We start from the raw sequence: 21501 nt of genomic DNA, 5'->3' as shown, positions 1-21501 counted from the left end.
GGGAGGGACCAGGCCTAGGCGAGCCTTCACCTGGGCAACCTCTCAACCCTAGATCAGCCGGTTGCGGAGAGAGAATCGTGCTGACGGTGAGAGAGAATGAATGCTCCCCTGGCCCCAGGTAAGTACCCAGCAGTTCCCCACACTCGGAGCCACCTCTCCGCCCCTGCCCCATTCTCTTGGCAGAGTGCTTTCTGCAGGTCTGCTGTGCTGTCGGTATGCCTCTAGCGCTTCATTTGCCCCGTTCTCTCCTTGTGTCACCCCATCTCTCTGTCTCCATCTTTCTGCCTGTCTGTGTTTCTGAGATTGACTATAGGAGACTGAATCCCGATCTGACCAGTTAAAACCCACTAAGAGACCTTCAGCAACCCACCTCACCCCTCTAGGCCTCAGTTTCCTCATCTGTCAAATAAAATTCTGAAAACTCAATACCAAGCCAATTGTGATTCTTAGTGACCTTATTGAGCCAAGTAGACTACGCCTTTGCGTTTCCCACTGTAAATCTCTCTGAGAGCAGCAAACTTCGTCTTTCTTCTGTGGAGCAACTGGTGGTTTCAAACTGCTGACCTGGGAGTAACCTACTTCACCACAAGAACTCCTATCGGTCAAATAAGAGTCTTAACATCTCAGAACATAACAATGCATGTACATCACTTTGCCGAGCTCTTTCTTGTTCCCTAGAAAAATCTCATTAAATAGCAATAGTCATGATAAAAAATATCATCTCTTCATCTCCGTGTTTGCTTTCTCCCTGTCCACCTATCTCTTAACCACCTTCACTGCCATCCAGTCGATTCCAACTCATAGCATCCCTATAGAACAGGGTACAACTGCCCCTGTGAGTTACTGAGACTATAATTGTTTATGGCACTAGAAGGACCCATCTTTCTCCCACAGAGCTGGTGGTTTCCAACTGTGGCTTTTGTGGATCGAAGCCCAACACTAACCACGATACCAACCAGGGATCCTCCTAAAGAGGTTCACAACAACTCACTGTCATAGAGGTGATGCTGACTCGTAGCTTCCCTATTGGAGGGGTGTTATTTCCAAAAATGAGCTTGACCTAAGGGCATTTGGGACTATGTAGTCTAGCTTTGAGTTGCTTCTGATCTCAAAGAACTCTTTGTTTCCCATCTAACTTTGTTAAAAGGTAGACAGCACAAGAAACCCGGGTTGTGTCTTCATATGCCCCTGGACAGCCTCTTGTCTGTACCTTTCAACCAGGCCTTCTGATCATCAGCAAATTCCCTTCTATTTTAACTCTGGCTTGTGACCTAGTCCTTTCATTTTCTTATTGTTGTTTGTTTGTGCCATGTCTAGTAGACCCATCCATTTTCGAATGTATATTTTGAAACCCCATATTACTATTCTGAAATAAAGTGCGTAGATACTAGAATATACATATCTAATTCCCTGCAAATCAATATAGTGCTCTAGTCATAATGTAAAGGAGAAATAAATAAAATGGCTTTATAATAATACAGTAAATGTATTAATATGTGAAGACTCAGACATGACTCCATTAGAAATCACATTGAAATACTCTTGAACATAATGAAATGTTCTTGATCATAATGATACTTGTACCTGTGTATCTAGACATAGGAGGGTGCTTCTCAAACTTGGTGGGGAAATGGAATTGAAAGATAATGGAATTTTTCCATGAACTTTCTTTCCCCAACAGTTTTATTGGTATATAATTCACATATCATACAATTTGATAGTTCAGTCACATCAAGAAGAGTTGTGCAATCATCACCATAGTTTTAGAACATTTTCTTAATTCTTGTACTCATCCTTCTTAAATGCTCCTCATTTCCCCGTAACTTCCCCTGTCATGAACAAACAAAAACCAGAATAGCAAAGTAAAACAAATAAAACTTCAATTGAAAAGAAAACAGAAAATATAAAAAACTAGAACAAATTTAAATGGATCCTAAGGGAGATCAAATAACATAGAGTGCTAAAATTCAACCTGACCGCATCTGCAACAATCCACTTTTCTTTCTTTTTTTCTCCCCTTAGCCATCCACTTTTCAATGCATTCTGCATGTTAGCAAATCCTTAGTCCATGGTCAGAAGGGATTCACCAGGGGCTTAATCTACATATATTTCCCCTTCACTTAAAAAAAAAAAAACTTGGAGGGGAGGAAGGGAAAAAAGAGGAGCGGATATCAAGGGCTCAAATAGAAAGTAAATGTTAAGAAAATGATGATGGCAACAGATGCACAAATATTCTTGAAACAATTGATATATAGAATGTTATAAGAGCCTCAAATAAAATTATTTTTTAAAAAAATTAAACAGCTTTGAAATGGGTCAAAAAGGAGATCAAATGATAAGTTATTGAATTTTGACCTAACTACATCTGCCACAATTGACTTTGCAGTGCTCTCTGTGTGATAACAGGTCTATACAAATCCCTCAGTTATGATCCGAAGCTTAATCCATGTGTGGACCTGCAAATGGATTTTGGGCTTCCACTGTCATCCATAGTCTTCTGCAGATCAGGTGTTCACAGTTTAAGCTCTGATACCATTCCCTCCTTGAGATTTGGATTACATTCTTTACTCTCCTTGGATCACATTAGCTAGTGTGCTTCTACCATGTGGACTTAGTTGATGCCTCACTTAGATGGCTGCTTGTTTGATCCATGAACTTTTTGTTGATTGGTGGCTTAAAAACCAAGAATGTGATTTTTCTAAATGATGAACAGTTCCTCATATAGTTCTAAAGAAACAAGTGTACCCTTCTTTCATTTATATGCTATTGAATTTCTAGAAGAGTCAGCATATATTTAAAGATCCAAGATCTAGCCCTCTCTGACCTTATGTTCTACCACTCTTCTCCTTGCTTACTCTATTCTATCCACACTATCTTCTTTAATGTTATTTTAACAGAGTAGACACATTTCTATCTCAGGGCCTTTTTCACTAGACTGTTCCCCCTACCTAAAATATTCTTAGGAGCCCTGGTGGTACATGGATTAAAGTGCTTGGCCTTAGAAATGCAATGGGGCAGTTCTACTCTGTCCTATGACAGAAGCAACTGCAAATATGCATAAGACTCATGTCCCAAATATCTATAAGGCTCACGCCTTTACTTTTTCAGGCCTGTCACTTTTTCAATGAAGCCTACCACAACAACCTTATTTAAATTTCAATCCTCCTCTCACATTTACCCTGCTCTGATTTTTTCCACAAAGAGCCTTGGTGGTGCTGTGGGATAAGCATTGGATTGCTATCCATGTCAAACTCACCAGCTGATCTGTAGGAGAAAATGAAACTGTCTGACCTCTGTGAAGATGTACAGCCTTTATAATATAGGTTCCAAAACTTATTTGGCCTACTGGCCCCTTTTCAGAAAAAAATTACTCAACACCTCCCCTGGCAATTAAAAACTTTCATAATCCAGGACAAATGGTAGATATTTGCTTTTGCAGTCCCCCTGGATGGTTCCAGTGCTCCCCAGGAAACACTGCTATATGGGACCAGACGTGACTTAATAACAGTGGGGTTGGGGCTTCTTTTGGTTTTAATTTTCCCACAGTGCTATAGTCACCTTATTAGAGAATATATCATTTATCTCTTTATTACATTTGTTTAGAGTTATCTTCATGATGTATCCTTATTACCTTGGCACATAGTTGCCTCTCTCAATACTTACTTGTCAAGGGAATAAATCTTTTATGAATGAATAAACTTGGCTACATGACTGTTTGGTGGGACATACTAAAGTTGAATGTGTGATCGTTTTCTGCTGTGCCAGGCTGTCTTGTGCACTGCAGTATGCTGAGCATTCCTCAGCCGTGCCTGCCAAATGTCATTAAAACCCACTCTTCAATTATTGTGACAGTCAGCAATGCTCCCTGAGTGCCCTGGACTTCTCCCAATCCTCAATGAGAAGCCTCTGAGTCAGCAGTTCTCAACCTGTGGGTCACGACCCCTTTGGAGGTCGAATGACCCTTTCACAGGGGTCACCCAATTCATAACAGTAGCAAAATGACAGTGATGAAGTAGCAATGAAAATCATGTGATGGTTGGGGGGTCACCACATGAAGAACTGTATGAAAGGGTGGCGGCATTAGGGAGGTTACGAACCAATGCTCTGAGTGCTCTGTTTGTGTCAGCTGCCTCAACATACCTCTCTTCCCCAGGAGTCTGGGAGGCTAGAGGGTAGGTATTCCTAATTGTCCTTTCCAGCTATTTTAGTGTTCTTCTGAAATAAACATATCTTTTAGAATTTAAAACATTTTATTTAAAATAATGTCAGACTTACAAAAAAGTTATAAAAATAGTGCAAAGAATTCTCACATATCCAACCCTTAGATTCCCCAAATGTAAACAAGTTATGTAACAATAGTTCAGTGATCAAACGCAGGAAATTAACATTAGAAACAAGTATTTAGCTAAGATTGTTGACAACTGTGCATGATTTATGCAGGTTTCACTAGTGTTTCCATGTATAACTTTTTTCAGTTCTAGGATCCAATCCAGGTTCTCACATTGCATTTACTCTGGGACAGTTCTTCAACCTTTTTTTGTCTTTCATGACTGATATTTTTGAAAACTCCTGGCCAATGACTTTATAGGTTATTTTTTATTTTGTGTTTGTCTGATGTTTCCATGTAATTACATTTCTTTTTCATTTTTGGCAAAATACAACAGAAGACTTGTATCTTCAAGTGTTTCCTATCAGAAGGCATATGGTATCAATTTGCCACAATCCGGGTTTGGTTCACTTTTTGACTACTTGGTTAAGATGGTAAGTGTCTGTTATGTTCCTCCCCTATAGTTACTCTTTAGTCGTTTGTAATTAATTAGTAATTTGTGAATTAAGACTTTGAATTTATATAAATATTAAACACCCTATTTTAAATATCAAAACATCATGCTACACCATCAACTACCTCTCTGTGTTATAGTCATGTACAGATGCACATTTGCTCCATCACTTCTCATTCCTAGAAGACTAACTTCTACCTCCTTGTCACTCTCTTTGCTACTGCTTTAGTCCTAATCCTTGATGATTTTTTAATTCTCATAAGTGATCATTCCAGTGTTCTCTCAATTCTATGATGTGCTTTCCTACGATAATCTTACCCTTCAACCTCACCTCATCGAACCCACTCCAGTACTCTTACCCTTCATCTAGTCTGTGTTACCCCATTAGCCTATCCTTTTACCTTGTTCCTTCTAGAACTCCAATAACCACACCACGATTTACCATATTTTCATGTTCTTTTAATCATTTTAGATTCCATTTTCCATGATTATAATTATTCTTTTGCACACAGCTTCACTTCCCTGGCCCCTAACTCTATCACTTCAGCATACACACCAAGTAAAACCCCAACCTTGGTTATAGCTATGCCTGGGCCCACACAGCTCAACATAGCTGGAAAAAAGTCACAGCCTTATTTTAGGTCTTATTTTAGATCTATGAACACAGACTTCAGCTGGACCCGTAATACTGTTCACCAGTTCTACTGCAGCTTTTGGATTTTTTTGAAATTACTATTTCATGCCCTTTTCTTTCCTTAAATCTGCAACACCTCCTTTCCCATTCTTACTCTCTGGCTTCATGCTTGACTGGAAAATTAAAACCATCCAAAGAAAACATTCACAGATTTCCACCACCACATCCACCTACCAGACAATTCAAAGAGCTTATTCTGCTGCATTCTCTATTATGGAAAAACCATCAAAATTCAGTCACTCCACTTTGTCACTAGATCATATCCCTCTTACTTATTCAAGGACATCATCCTAGCAATATCATCCTCTCTCTCCTGCATTAGCAGTTGCCACCCCCTCTACCAGGTAATTTCTATCATCATATCAACAGAATCATTCTGTTATTGCTTCTATCTTTCTGTTATAGCTTTATTGAGATATATATTATCCATTCAAAGGGTGACTTCAGTGGTTTTTAGTATATTCAGAATTATGCAGATAACACCACAATACTTTTTATTTGAATATTTATATCTATCTCCAAAAGAAACCCCATACCTATTAACTCCTCATTAAACCCCCCTTTCAGCCCTCACTCGCCATCCACTGTCATTGAGCTTATTCCAGCTCATAGTGACCCGTTAGAACAGAGTAGAACTGCTTCACAGGGTTTCTGAGACTGTAACTCTTTACCAGAGCAGATGGTCAGTTTCACCCAGTGACCTTGCAGTTAACAGATCATTGCTTAGCTCACTATGCCACCCACCAGTGCTTGTTCTTCTAGCCCTAGGCAACCATTAACCCCTTTTAGAGATTTTATATAAATGGAATCATATAATACATTAGCTTTTTAAAAATAAATCATTTTATTGGGGGCTCTTAAAGCTCTTCTAACAATCCATGCATCCATTGTGTCAAGCACATTTGTACATATGTTGCCATCATCATTTCCAAAACACTTTCTTTCTACTTGAGCCCTTGGTATCAGCTTCTCTTTTTCCCCCTCCCACCCACATGAACCCTTGGTTATTTATAAATTATTTTTATTTCCATATTTTACACAGTGCGCTGTCTCTCTTCACCCATATTTCTGTTGTTTATCCCCCTGGGAGAAGGGGGGGGGGCGTGTACATTGATCATTGCAATCGGTTCCTTTTCACCCCCTTCTCCCTCCACTTTCCCCCTACCTTCATGGTATCACTACTCTCATGATTGGTCCTGAGGGGTTTATTTGTCCTATATTCTGTTTATTTGTCCTGTATTAGAGCTCTTATCTGTACCAGTGTACATGCTCTTGTAAGATAGAACTGGGGTCATGATAGTGGGGGGAGGAAGCATTGTGTGTTTTGTTGGTGCTATACTGCACCCTGGCTTGCTTGTCCCTTCCTTGTGACCCTTCTGTGAGGGGCTGTCCAACTGTCCTCAGATGGGCTTTCGGTCTCCATTCCAACCCCCTCGTTGACATCAAAATGGTTGTTTTGAGTCTTCTGATGCCTGATACCTGATCCTGTCGACACCTCGTGATCACATGGGTTGGCGTGCTTCTTCCATGTGGGCTTTGTTGCTTCCCAGCTAGATGGCCTCTTGTGTTACTCTGGGTACTTTAGAGAAACAAATCCACAGAAACTCATGTATGAGAGAGTTTTATATATAGATTAAGTGTGCATCAAGAAAACATCCCAACCCAGTGCTGCCCAAGCCCACAAGTCCAGCATTAACCCATATGTCCAGCACCAATCCACAAAGTCCTCCTGCATCTCAACAAAACAGACGCAATGATACCAACTGCAGGAGGAAAGCCAAGTCAGTGAGCGTGTAAGCATCTCAGCACTGGCAGGGGTCTCCACAGGGCTGCTCCAGCACTCAGGGTTGCATCGGGGTAGGTCCCTGTGGGTTCTCCTCAAGGATGTCTTTTAGGAAGTCAGCCTTGCCAGCTGAAGCAGGGAACTGGCTAAAGCAGCTGCACCCTGGTCCGACCATCAGAAAGCAAGAAACCCGAGAACTCGAAAGGCGAGGTTCACTGAGCCATTTATCCCTCCGCCCTTTAATTAACCGCACATGTGTTTATCGGCCAGGTTGGCACAATAAACTACCTCACTGCTGTTTATCTTCAAGCCTTTAAGACCCCAGATGCTATATCTTGTACTAGCCAGCCACCATCAGCTTTCTTCACCACATTAGCTTATGCACCCATTTTGTCTTCAGCAATCATGTCAGGAAGGTGTGTATCACAGAATGCCGGGTTATTAGAACAAAGTTCTTGCATTGAGGGAGGACTTGAGTAGAGGCCTAGTGTCCATCTGCTACCTTAATACTTAACCTATAAATATGTATGCATAGACCTACATCCCTATTGTTATATATTAATATATTTACATATGTACATGCCTATGTTTATAACTCTATAAATGTCTTTTGCCTCCTAGTTCTTTCCTCTGTTTCCTTTTATTTTCCTCCTGTCCCACTCTCATGTTTGACCTTCATTGGGCTCTCTGTACTTCTTCTCGGCAACATTGCTCTTGATCGAACCCGCACCAGGCATTCTAGGCCCTCCTCACCCTCGATTTTAGATCTCTTGTTTGTTGGATTGTCGATGGGTTTGTTGGCTGCCCCCCTCCCTTTCCCCCACCTCTCCTCTCCTCTGCCTCCCCTCTGCCCCCGAACCATCACTCCCATTGTTTTCTCCTTGGGATTGTTCACCTTGCCTATTTTCTATAGATAGACATGAATAAAGAAAAAATAGCCTATGAATAGTTCCAAGTCTGTCTGCTGACCCTTATGAATATTTTCCTATTGGATCTAATGCAGTGCCAAACCCTGCCCCCTGAGTCCGAAGTCTGTTTTCAGAACTCCTTAGGGACTTTATTGCTTTGCAAGGTCATATAGTGATTTTGTGTTTATCTTTCTAAGGAACTGCCAAATTGTTTTCCAAAACAGCTACACCATTTTACATTCTCATCAGCATTGTATGAATATTCCAACTGACTATACTCATCCTAGTGGATGTGAAATGGTATGGCATTGTGGTTTTGATGTACATTTCCTAACAACTAGTGAAAGGAACCCTGGTGGTATGGTTGTTACATGTTGGGCTGCTAACTGCCAGGGTCAGCACTTCAAAACTACCAGCTACTCCTTGGAAGAAAGATGAGGCTTTCTAACCCCACAAAGAATTACAGTCTCTAATTCTAGCCCCAATCTAGGAATAATTAGTTCTTATAACATGGCTCTGCTTGATACTCACCCTCATGAAGAGATCACTGAAAATATGAGAGAGCAAAGTGTGGTGTAGAAACTAAAGTGAGGCGTGAATAAAATCCACATGGAAGACACACATCAGCCTGCATGATCCAAGGATTGTAAATAATATATTCCAAATCCCAAAGAGGGAATGGTATCAGAGTTTAAATTGTGAACACCAGATTTGCAGAAGGCTATGAATAACAGTGGAAAGCACAAACCCATTTGCAGAGCCCACATATAGATTAAGCTTCTGGTGAGTTCCCTGTGACTGTAGTTGAGGGATTTGAATAGCCTTGCTATCATGCAGAGTATGTTGGAAAGTGGATTATGGCAGATTCAGTTAAGTTAAAATTTAACACCTTATCATTTGATCTCCCTTTTGACCCATTTCAAAGTTCTAGTTTTTAATATTTTCTGCTTTCTTTTTGAGGCTTTTCCTGTATTTTATTTTGTTATCGTTATTGGCATTTTTGTTTCTTTATATTTTGGTTTCTGTATGTTTTTTGGTCTATGAAATCCAGAATGGGTGACTCTATAGAGACAGTAACTGGATTCATGATTCCTTGGGAGTAGGGCAGAGGAGGTTGGGAGGAAATGAGGAGCTAATAATAGAGTGTAAGAAAGAAGAAAAAAAAAAGAAAGAAAGAAGAAAATGTTCTAAAATGGAAATGAGGAGCTAATAACAAAGGGTGTAAGAAAGAAGAAAATGAAAGAAAAAAAAACAGAAAGAAGAAAATGTTCTAAAATTAATTATCCTATTCTTCATTTGATTGAACTATTGAATTGGATGATATATGGATTATGTCCCAGTAAAACTGTTTTTTTTTTAAGAGAGTTAGTCTCAGAAACTCACGGAGCAGTTCCACCCTGTTCTGTAGGGTCACTATGAGTGGGCGTAGACTCAATGACAGTGAGTGCGAATGATGCTGAACCTGCTTGGGTTTTTTTAACTTTTTTTATTGTGATTGTCATAAGGTATTTCACCGTTTTATAATTACTCTCTAGCCATGCATAGCATTTCATCGTGTGTATGTACTTAAATTTCTTTATACATTCTTCCACTGTTGGGCATAGGTTGTTTCCATTTTTTTCGTGCTTAACAGTTTTATTGCCATATAATTCACATATCATACAATTCAATAGTTCAGTCATATTAAAAAGTTGTATAATCATTACAACAATTTTAGAACAATTCTTTCTTTCCTGTACTCATTTTTATTAGCTCCTTATTTCCCCCTAACTTCCCCTCCCATGCCTCCAAAAAACCATTTATCGAGCTACTCTCTCCGTAGATTTACCCATCCTAAATTTCATATACAGAAAAACATACACTTCCCCCCAACAGCAATAACAAAGTAAAGCAAAAAACCTCAATTGAAAATATTAAAAACTAGAAAATGTTTAAATAGATCAAAAGGGAGATCAAATGATAAGGTGTTAAATTTTAACCTACCTGCATCTTCCATAATAGACTGTATAATGTTTTCTGATAACCAGGCTTTCATATCCCTCAAGTATAGTCATAGGGGATTCACCAGAGGCTTAATCCATGTGTGGACCCTGCCAATAGGTTTGGGACTTCCACCATCACCCATAAGTTTCCATCTTCTTGCTATGGTGAATCTTGCTGTGATAAACATATGCATATATCTGTTCATACTGTAGCTCTTATTTCTTTAGGGATTTCTGAAGCATGGATTTTGTATTTCCAATGGTTTGAGGAAGTACCATATCATTTTTATGATGGTTGTACAGTTTTGCAGTCCCACCAATAGTGTATAAGGGAGGGTTCCAATCTCTCCACACTCTTTCCAACATTTATTATTTTCTGTTTTTTTTTAACTTTGCTCTCAATCCCAGCATGGGCTGCTATCTCATTATTGTTATGATTTGCATCATATTGAGCATCTTGTATGTGTTTAATATTTGTATATTTTCTTTGTAGAAATCTTTCTTCAAATTCTTAGTCTTTTTTTTTTAAGAAAGCCTTTTAATTTATTTTTCCACAGGTACAAGTTTTATTCAGTAATACAATGTAATTTGGTGTCACAATCAATAGGCTACACATTGGCATTCATATTAAAGAAACAGGTAGGCAAATTTGCTCTTCTTCAGGACAGGCCTGTTCTCTCTGTCCCTCTGAGATTTTGCCCCCTGAAGTTAGGCTTATTTCACAGTTCCATCTCTCTAGGCTCCTCTCAGCTCCTGGGGGATATCTTGCCTGCCCTACTATCTTGACTGAAAATTCCTTTCTGGACCTGTCGCCCTTGGCTCTGTCACGGTGTCCTTTCTGCCCTGGTCATTATCTCCATTGGTACAGCTCTTGATCCATGAATATGACGGTCCATTTTGCCAGACCAGCAGTCGACCAGCGCCTATCAAGATGTTCCTTGATTTGCTTTGCAGCATCTCACCAAACTAAATAGCCATCAAGTAAATAAGTCTTCAGGATGTGGAAACTGGTGAGTCCCAGATCCATAGGTCAGGTATCCGTCAGAGGGTTGGCCTCATTAATGTGTTTGCAAAGGCTGATGAACCAGATCATCAGGCCAGACTACAGTCCACTGCCTCACAAGGGGAAGTTGTTGAATCTGGTCAGATAATAGGTTGCAGGAGCTGAGGAACCCCAAATGGGTAGGTCAGACAGCAAGCTGTTGGCACACGGAGTGGAGGAAGCTCTCACATCAGGTCACACAGGCACCTCACAATTGCAGGGATGTCAAGGAAATGGCTCACGCATTTCTTGAAGCTGGCAAATCCCAAATCCATGGGTTCATTCTGAACTATGTGGCTGTAGAGGCTTTTGGGTACCCATGTTCTGAATTGCTGTTAGGGTGTGGGGAAAGGGCCTTCCAGACTTCCACAGGGTGCCTGGGCACCTCATTGCTCTTCCAGTCTTTAATCCCTCTGGAGGTGAATACAGATTTTGGGTAGGCATCTCCCCAGCGGCTACTAGACCAGGTCATTGAGAAAATCTGGGACCCTGGAACATCTTCAAGTGGCGCCTCCTCAGAGGTTAAGGTGCCACCAAAATGTTGCCTGTCGTGAGAAATTAATAACCACTATAATGCCCTTTATGTGCAAATTGGAAGTGTTTATTCTAGCTGGCAGCCATCGGGAGGATTCAAGTCTCTCTGAAATTCCCCAAGGTTTTTATTTATTTATTTTTTTAAAACGTTTTATTCTGAGTTAGGTGAAGATTTATAGGACATGATAATTTTACATTTAGCAATCATACATATTCTGATTTAACTCGTCCATTACAATCCCCTCAATGTACCATTGCTTATACCACTTCATCCCTGTGTTTCCTGTTAGCGTTTTCCTTCTTCACTAACCATTCTAAACTTTGTCCTTGGGTAAATGCTACCGTTTTGATCTTAAATGGTCCATTATGCTAATGTGGAGGTGGGGTCTGTCCCAGATTTGAAAAGTAAGGAATCCCACTGATCTCTATCCCGCCAATAAGCCTGGTCTTTTTTATGATTTGAAGTTCTGTTCTACATTTCCCCTGCCGCTGCTGCCACCACCACCACCACCACCATCACCCAGGTTCTTCTAATGTGATCCTTTTCAGAGGACTTGGTAGTGGTAGCCAGGCACCATAATTACTGCATCTCATTGTATTAGATCTTATCATTACTGCATCTTAACTGCCATTTCACTGAGAACCCTGACACCTCCATGTTGATGCAAAACCTTAACTATAACATTCCCACATTGAAAAGTAGAGTCTAGGTCCTTTCCTCTGGAATCTGAGTTCTATGTCTTAGTCTATTTTTTTATTAAGTTGTCTTCTATTTTTAAATTGTAGGAATTCTTAAAGAAACTCTGGTAGTGTAGTAGTTACACATTAAGCTGCTAACCTCAAGGTCGGCAGTTCAAAACCATCAACCACTCTAAGGGAGAAAGATGAGGCTCTCTACTTCGAAAAAGAGCTACAGTTTCAGAAACCTATAGGGACAGTTCTACCCCATCCTATAGGGTCAATATGAGTCAGAATTAACCCACTGATAGTGAATACATAAATAGACAGATAGATGCTATACTTTCTTGTTTCTTTGACTATATCATAATTCTTTCTTTAAAATTGGGCTTTTAAAATAAACTATTCTAATACTACCCGATTCCTACACCACCAAGGTTTGTTTTTGTTGTTGCTTCATGTTACTGTTGAATTATTTTCTTGGATTAATTCTATAGATTCTATGTTCTCTGCAATGTGTGGTCCCCAATGTTAGTTTGTTTTGCATTTTTAAGTTCTTGTTTGTTAGTTTGATGTTAGTTTGTTTTTTGCTTTTAAGTTCTTGTTTTTATTTTTAAGTCTGGCTTTCTGGGTGATTAGAATTTGATTGTTGACCAATGATTACTCAGAATAATTCCTTAAATTCCTTGCCTATGTACCTTCTACCCTTTGTCAAGGGAGGCTCACCTTTAAATCTCATTAGTGTACAAGATAGCCTTAGCTCTGACTTCCTGTTTGCATAGGGCCTCATGGTGAGCCAGAAATGAGGGACTGGGGTCCTCTTTTACTGGTGTTCCCTGGGTATAGGCACAGCCATGATACTGTGCACAGCCCTTTAGGTCCTTGGCAATATGTCAGAGCTTTCCAAAGTTCCTTCTTATTATCTAACTCACCAGGATGCCCTTTTAAATTTCCAGTGAAAGTAATTTCTCAATCAAATACCTTTATTGTCTATAATACTGTTGGTTTTGAGTACCGAACCACTGAGCTGAGGAAGGATTGAGGATGGAAATCGCTACAAGGTAAAATGATACAGACCTTGCTGGCTTACTGAGAATCGGAAGTTTTCCTTGGATAGATAACTTTTTACTTCATTCTTTGACATTGGTTAATTGCCAGAGTTCTGAAATGGTTGATTTTAATTGTTTTGCCAATTTTTTCGTTGTTTTAGAGAACACAAGTTTACCAAGGTTCTCATTCCACCATCCCCGTTTTCTCCTCTTGCTCCTGTCTTACACACACACACACACACACACACACACAAAAGTCCTTCTTAACCCACAATCCATTGCAATGTTCTATTTCTCTATTCTCTTAACATGAAAACTCACAAAAAGAGTTGTCTTTCCTCATTTCCTCCTTCTCTTCTTCCGCTCTCTCTTGTTCATTTAAAATATACTAGATATTTAAACAAGCAGCCATCTAGCAGGGAAACAAATAAGCCCACATGGAAGAAGCACACCAGCCTGTCTGATCATGAGGTGTCAACAGGATCAGGTATAAAAAAATCCAAAACAAACAAATATATCAATGTGAATGGGGATGGGGGTTGGAGTGGAGACCCAAAGCACACCTGTAGACAATTGGACATCCCTCACAGAAGGGTTACAAAGAAGGGAAAATTCAACCAGGGTGCAGTATAGCACCGACAAAACACACATCATTCCTCTAGTTCCTGAATGCTTCCCTCCCACCCCAACTACCATGACCCAGTTCTACCTTGAAAATCCAGGTAGACCGGCGTGCACACATTGGTACAGATAAGAGTTCTCGACACATGGAATTGAAGACAGATAAACCCCTCAGGAATAGCAGTGGGAGTAGCTATATCATGAGGGTAGGGGGAAGTGGGGGCAGGTGGTAGGGGGAAGTGGGAGAAAAGGGGAACCCATCACAAGGTTGACTACATAGTCCACCCCCTAGGAGGAGGAATAATAGAAATGTGGGTGAAGGGAGAAAACGGACAGTGTAAGACACAAAATAACAACAATGATATATAATTTATCAAGGATTCATAAGGGTGAGAGGGAGGGGGTGGAGGGGGAATAAAAAGAGGAGCTGATACCAAGGGCTCAAGTAGAAAGAAAATGTTTTGGAAGTGTTGATGGCAATGTATGTACAAGTGTGCTTAATACAATTGAATGATGGATTGTCATAAGATTTGTAAGAGTCCCTCAATAAAATGATTAATAGAATATACTGTATATATAATAAAAACAATATGTGTATATGGTAGATACTAATATAATGAAAATTCAACTCACAACCCCACATAAGAATAACAAATTAATGATAGCATTTACCCACGTGTGCTCATTTTCTGTTCCATTCCCTGTCCTCTCCTTAAAGAAATTACCACTCTCTTGTCTTGTTTTTAACATTTTCTTGTTCTTTTTAAAATGTTTTTTAGTATATAAATTTGTGTGAATGCTTAACCAACAGTTGTTTATTTGGCTTGATTGGGAGCTCACTCTATGTGGTTGTCTGTGACTTCTTTTTTTCATTCAGTATTGTGTCTAAGATTTATCCGTGATACATGTAGATGTAGTTTGTTTGTTCTCAATGCTATACATTTCCTTGGGTAACCAAGAGCCACATCTGTTTATGTGTTGATGGACATTCAGATGGTTTCCCGTGTTTTGTCCTTATGAACAATGCTTCTATGCATATATTTATTTGTACAAGGGGCCTTCAAAAAGTTCACAGAAAATTCCATTATCTCTTAATTCCATTTTTCCCACATTTTAAAGCCCCTTTGTACCTCTCTAGGTTTTATATCTAGAGAGGGAATTTTTATAGGTTATATACTCAGAAATGGAATTGCTGATTAATATAATAATATACATGTTCAGCCTGCCAGAAATGTACCAAGATATATTCCAATGAATACTACCAATTTAAACTTCTTTCAGAATCAGGTAAGATCCCATTGGTCTATACTTTCACTAACATTTTATATTTGCCATTATTGAAAGTGTAGATGATAATTCATTGTGGAGTCAAATTACTAATTTTCCAGTCTCTAATGTAATTGAGCATCTTTTCATGTTTTTTGACTATGTATGTTTCTTCTTCTGTGAAATACTTATTAATAGCTTTTCCCATTTTTTTTCACCACTGAACTTTTTAGCACTTTCTTTTTTATTGGTAGGCATTTTTAAATTATTTTGGCTACTCATAATTTGGATACTCATCATTTTTTTCTCTCAGTTTGTGGCATTTTCTTTTCTAGGTTTACTAAAGATTTTACCTATATAAATGATGCCATAGTATACAATTTACAAATAATAGTAAAATATAGAAAGTTCTTGGTTATAATTTCCATATGGCCAATTGATTCTCACAGACCACTTTTGTTGATTTTTGCCTAACATTTGTTGTTGTTTTGAGTATATACACAGCAAAACATACACCTATTCAAACATGTCTACATATACAATTCAGTGACAATGATTACAGTTTTTTTGGTGTACTTATAGCCCTTCTTATATCACAGTCCCTTGCACCTATGGCTTTATTACTCTATTCTCTTAACATGAAAACTCACCAAAAGAGTTGTCCTTCTTTATTTCCTTCTTCTCTTCTTCCGTTCTCTCTTGTTCATTTAAAATATACTAGATATATAATGAAAATAATATGTGCATAAGATAGAGATACTAATACAATGAAAACCCAACAACTCATCTTCCTTTTCTGAGTTGTTCCTTCCCCATTAACTTAAATTCTCTCCCCTTAAAGATTCTATGTAGGGAGGGGGGAGCAGGGAGGGAGGGGGGAAAATGAGGAGCCGATGCCAGGGCCTTAGGTAGAGAGCAAATGTTTTGTGAATGATGAGGGCAACTAATGTACAAATGTGATTTACACAATTGATGTATGTATGGATTGTGATAAGAGTTGTATGAGCCCCCAATAAAATGATTAAAAACAAGATTCTATCTAATTTTCTGAGTTGCCATTGTCATTTTGATCCCACATAAGTAGATCTTAAAAGAGCCCAGTGTCTAAGACAAATATTTTTAACTAGTTAAAATAAATTGTTGTTTGATTTTAAGAAAGCTTTAGGGAATGTTTTTGGTTTAACTTTTAAAGATAGGCTCAGGGATTCATCTAAACTCCATGGCTCCAGAAAGTCTGGATTTCATGAGAATTTGAAATTCTGAAATACAGTTCGCTTTTTTAAAAATCAGGTATCTTGTATAGAATCTTTTATCAAAATGTTTCATAATGATAGCCAGGTACCATCCAGTTCTGACCTCTTGGATGCAATCAGCCATACATTCCATATCTTCCTCCTATTCTGGACTCATTTTTCTCTATTGATTTGGGAGAGTAGAAACTAATTGTTGTGCCTTTATGGCCATTGGCAAGTTTTTAAGACCCCAGACACTACACAATTAACTAGGAAGTAGAAAAGAAACCCTAAACACATTATTTTTATTAGGTCAGTAAACTTGACTATCCCATGAAGACTCAACCCTAACCTTCCAACTAATTAACCAAATTCCATAAGGTTTTTGGTTATACATAAGCAGCCTTAGCAGCTACTCTTATGTGTTGCTGTTGCCTTTTCTTTTCTTTATGATATATTTGTTTTAGAAATTCTTAATTTTAATTAGTTAAAAGAATCAACATTTTCTCAATATCAGGCACTCTTTATGCCTTGTCTCCCCTAATATACTGTCTTAAAGATGCGTAAAATTTTCTTCTAATAAAATTTTACCTTTTTAAGAATAAGGGACAATTTTGGTAGATGTTATAAGAAACAACTTTACAGTAATAACCACCAAAAACGTGTGCTTGCATAAGTAGCTATGTATGCATATATGTGTATAAGAAGGCACATGTGAGTAGATGGGTATGCATATATAGGTACATCTATAGACATGTTTTGTGTGCTGCATATATATAATAAAGTATATAGGGGGCACAATGGTGAATTTTCTAAACTCCTTTAAGATTTGGTCTACTAGGTTTTGAAGGTTTAGGAGAGTAGTCAGAGGGGGGCAATTTGATCAATTAGCATGACATAGGTCAAAAAGATACTGTTCTAAATCATAATTTGAGGTTGATGAGTTGTTCTAAATCCTAGTTTGTTTTTGATGAGTTAAAATTTGTGAACTTCCCATATTGGCTTGAGGTGATGTGCCAAAATGATTCGCCACTCACTTGACCCAGAAAATGCCATAAAATAACACTCGTGAAATTGCCCATGTCATCAAGGGGATGCATTTGCAAAAAACACCAATTTTTGAAGGATGTCACTTTGCAGATGCACTGTGTGCCGTTCCAGCTTTACAAAGGTGGAGTTGGTAGGTATGCCCAGATCAAACAGTGGACGTGGATCCATGTTGGTGGCCCAAAAATAGTGCTGATTTTTTCAGCACACACTTGAAAATGCAGAAAGTAATGCTGCATTTAGATGTGCATTCTCTGGGCATTGAGCACATCTGGGTGCAAAAGAAATCCAAGATATGCCCCTAGGGTTACAGAGTTCATGATTGAATCGACTCATACATAAGTTCCTACGGCCATGTTGAAATAATCCTTACAGAAAAGGGACAAATTGTTACTAAACCAGAAGAGGAGGTTGCATAAAAGAGAAAGGTCTCTCAGAAGAAGCAAAATTTTAGGATTTGAGAGTAAAATAAGCTTCAAATAAAAGCTAATAATTTTTTAAAATCTTGTGATGTTACCATGTAAGATACAAGTATTGGTCTGCATTCACCCAGAACAAAAGAGAAATAAGGGAATCAAAGACTCAAAGAAGAAATTAGTATATAGTACTAATAGCTCACACAAACCATGGCCTTATCTGTCCTGAGACCAGAAGAATTACATGATGTGCAGCTACCATTAATAACCGTTTTGACTAATGGATACAATAGATGGCCTGGATACAATAGGAGAAAAATGTAGAACAAACAACAAATTGCTAAAACAAAAACCAACGTATGGGACTGGTAAAAACTAGAGAATCACCTTTTTCTTGAGATGCAGTTTAAACTTGGAACTGAATCCATTTCTGGAGGTCACCTTTTACTCAACTAATATATTGGCATATAAAATAATATCACCCATTAGTGCTATGCTTCTTTAAATAATTATATGAGAACAAATGGTCAATTAAAAACATCCTGCCAAGAGGGGTAGATAGGGAAAAGGAAGGCGGGAGCCAATAAACCCAGGGACAAGGGAACAACAAGTAATCTAAAGTTGGTGGCAAGGAGGGTGTAGAATCCAACCCTACCAGGAGTGGATCAAGTGCAACGTAGCCAAGAGGAATTACTGAAAGCCGAATGAAGGTCAAACACGATAGTGGGACAAGAGGAAAGTAAAAGGAAATATAGGAAAGAACGTGGAGGCAAAGGACATTTGTAGAGATATAAATACAGGCACATATATAAATATAATTATATAAAATACATGTATATGTTAAATATTAAGGTAGCAGATGGACATCAGGCCTCTACTCAAGCCCTCCCTCAACGCAAGAACATCTTGTTCTAATAACCTGGCATTCTGTGATGCTCACCTTCCTCACAAAATTGATGAAGACAAAATGGGTGCATAAGCAAATGTGGTGTCAAAAGCTGGTGGTGCCTGGCTATTAAAAGATAAAGCGTCTGGAGTCTTAAAGGCTTGAAGATAAGCAAGTGGTCATCTAGTTGGGAAACAACAAAGCCCACATGGAAAAAGCACACGACAGGAACAAGTATCAGGCATCAGAAGACCCCCAAAAAAACAATCATATCAATGTGAATGAGGAGGGACAAAGTGGAGACCCAAAGCCCATCTTTAGACAATTGGACATCCCCTCACAGAAGGGTCACAAGGAAGGGACAAGCCAGTAGGGTGTAGTATATCACCAATGAAACATAACATTCCTCTAGCTCTTTAATGCTTCCTCCCCCCCACTATCATGACCCCAGTTTTACCTTACAAATATGACTAGACCAGAGCATGGAAACTGATACAGAAAAGAGCTCTCAACAAACCAAATCCAGGGCAGGTAACCACTCCAGGAACAATAATGGGAGTAGTGATACCATGAGCGTAGTGGGGAGAAAGGAGGAACCAATTGCAATGATCGACATATAACACACAAACACACCCAGGTAACGAACAACAAACCATGGGTTAAGGGAGTCAGTGGACAGTATAAGATAGGAAAATAATAATCTATAAATTATCAAGGGTTCATAAGGGGGGTGGAGATGAGGATGCCAAGGGCTCAACTAGAAAGAAAATGTTATGAAAAGGATATGGCAACATATGTACAAATGTGCTTGACACAATGGATGTATGGATTGTTATGAGAGCTGTAATAGCCCCTAATAAAATGATTTTTTTTTAAAAACACAAAATAAGCTCCTTGCCATTGAGTCGATTCCAACTCCCTATAAGACAGGGTAGAACTGCCCCTGTGACTTTCCAAAACTGTAACCCTTTAAGGGAGTAGAAAGCCCCCTCTTTCTCCTGAGGAGTGCTGGTGGTTTCAAACTGCTGACCTTCAGGTTAGAAGCCCAACATGGAATGACTATACTACCAGGGCTCCTAAATGGCCAATATTTATCTTAAGTAATGATGAGAAGGTTAGGGGAGCAGAGAAGCTAGTTTAATGGAAATGTAAAAAGCAGAATGGAGGTAATGAGAATGCTAATAATACATTATGAAAAATATAACCAGTGTCACTGAACAATATGTGTAGAAATTGTTAATGAGAACCTAATTTGTTGTTGTAAGCTTTCACCAAAAATACACACACATGCACACACACACACACACACACACACACACAGGTTTACCTTTCATATTTGAGTCCTGAATTTAATTTTATGTGGCATAACGTAGGGAGGGGACTCAGGAAATGCTGTGGGATAGATGTTGAGCTACTAACCATGAGATCGGGAGTTCAAACCCACCAGCTGCTCTGCAAGAGAAAGATGAGGCTGTCTGCTCCTGTAAGATTTACAGGCTAGGAAACCATATAGAGGTTCATTCTGAGTCAGAATCTTCTTGACAGCACTGCAGTTTTTTGGATTTTTTTAATAGGGAACCAATTTCATAGGTATAATTGTTATTTTCCATAGATATAATTGTAGAATTGGTTTTGTTTGCTTTTACAAAGTGTTATAGTGTTTTCTTATTTACATAAAAGGATTCAAAGCAATAATCTCAAACTTTGATATGTATAAGGTAGCCATTTAAAAAAGAATAATAAATCAATGCATAATACAAAGTCAATGAGAGGAAAGTGGGATAATAAAATTATATTTGAAAGAAGGCAAGGGAGGAGGGAAAAAAGTGAAATACGATGGGATACCCCCACCCCCCCCAAAAAAACTTAAAAAGCTCTGCTGGGCAGAGCTCTTGTAGTATGCATTTTTCCCACTAGGTGCACCTCCAGCAACTTGCTCTGAGTCAGTGCACTCAGTGGCGTCACCTGGGAAGGTTCTCTCTGGTCCCAGTGAATTTTTTCCGTTAAAGCAGTTTCTCTCGAACCTTGTTTTTTGTTCAGAAAAATGTCACAGAAACTGTTACAATGTTAAACACAGCTTATAAGGGCAGCGCTATGGGAAAAACTCAAGTGTATGAGATGCTTTCACATTTCAGAAAAGGTGAAATGTTGATTGATGACAAACCTCATTCTGGATGTCTGTCAACTTCTGGAACAGACAAAAATGTCAACAAAATTCATGCACTTGTGCTCGAAGACCAATGACGGAACAATGGGGAAGTTATCTGGACAATTTTGGAGCTTGGTTCAACAAATTGTAATGGAAGATTTGGAAATGAGAAGGGTTGGTGTGAAATTTATGCCTTGGGCTCTGGCTGACCAGGAAAAAGAGCATCAAGTGGAAACATGCTGCTCTTTGAAAGAACACCTCTGAAGCGACCCAGACTTTTTTTCCAAGGTCATTCCTGGTGATGAGATTTGGTGCTATTCTTATGACCCTGAAAGCAAACATCAACCAAACCAGTGGAAGATGCCATCGCCACCTTGCCCCCCAAAAGCTCATCAAGTGAAGTCAAAGATCAAGACCATGCTCATTTGTTGTT

At 38.9% G+C, this 21501-nt stretch overlaps 1 protein-coding gene across 2 annotated transcripts in view; it reads left to right on the top strand.

The window, feature by feature from the left end:
* Positions 1 to 21501, top strand: part of KANTR (KANTR integral membrane protein) — a 36191-nt gene that overhangs the window by 147 nt on the left and 14543 nt on the right. Inside the window, exons 2-3 of one of the 2 annotated variants that reach the window (XM_045288309.1) lie at positions 53 to 118; positions 4665 to 4761. The gene's annotated coding sequence lies outside the window, so the exon portion shown is untranslated. The remainder of the gene's footprint in view (positions 1 to 52; positions 119 to 4664; positions 4762 to 21501) is intronic. The other variant, XM_045288308.1, reaches the window with a different exon arrangement.

This window comes from Echinops telfairi, unplaced genomic scaffold, assembly GCF_000313985.2.
Source record: "Echinops telfairi isolate 266 unplaced genomic scaffold, ASM31398v2 ScPeMD7_19;HRSCAF=73, whole genome shotgun sequence".
Taxonomy (NCBI): domain Eukaryota; kingdom Metazoa; phylum Chordata; class Mammalia; order Afrosoricida; family Tenrecidae; genus Echinops; species Echinops telfairi.
Note: the sequence above shows the minus strand (reverse complement) of the source record. Positions and strands in the feature narration are given on the sequence as shown.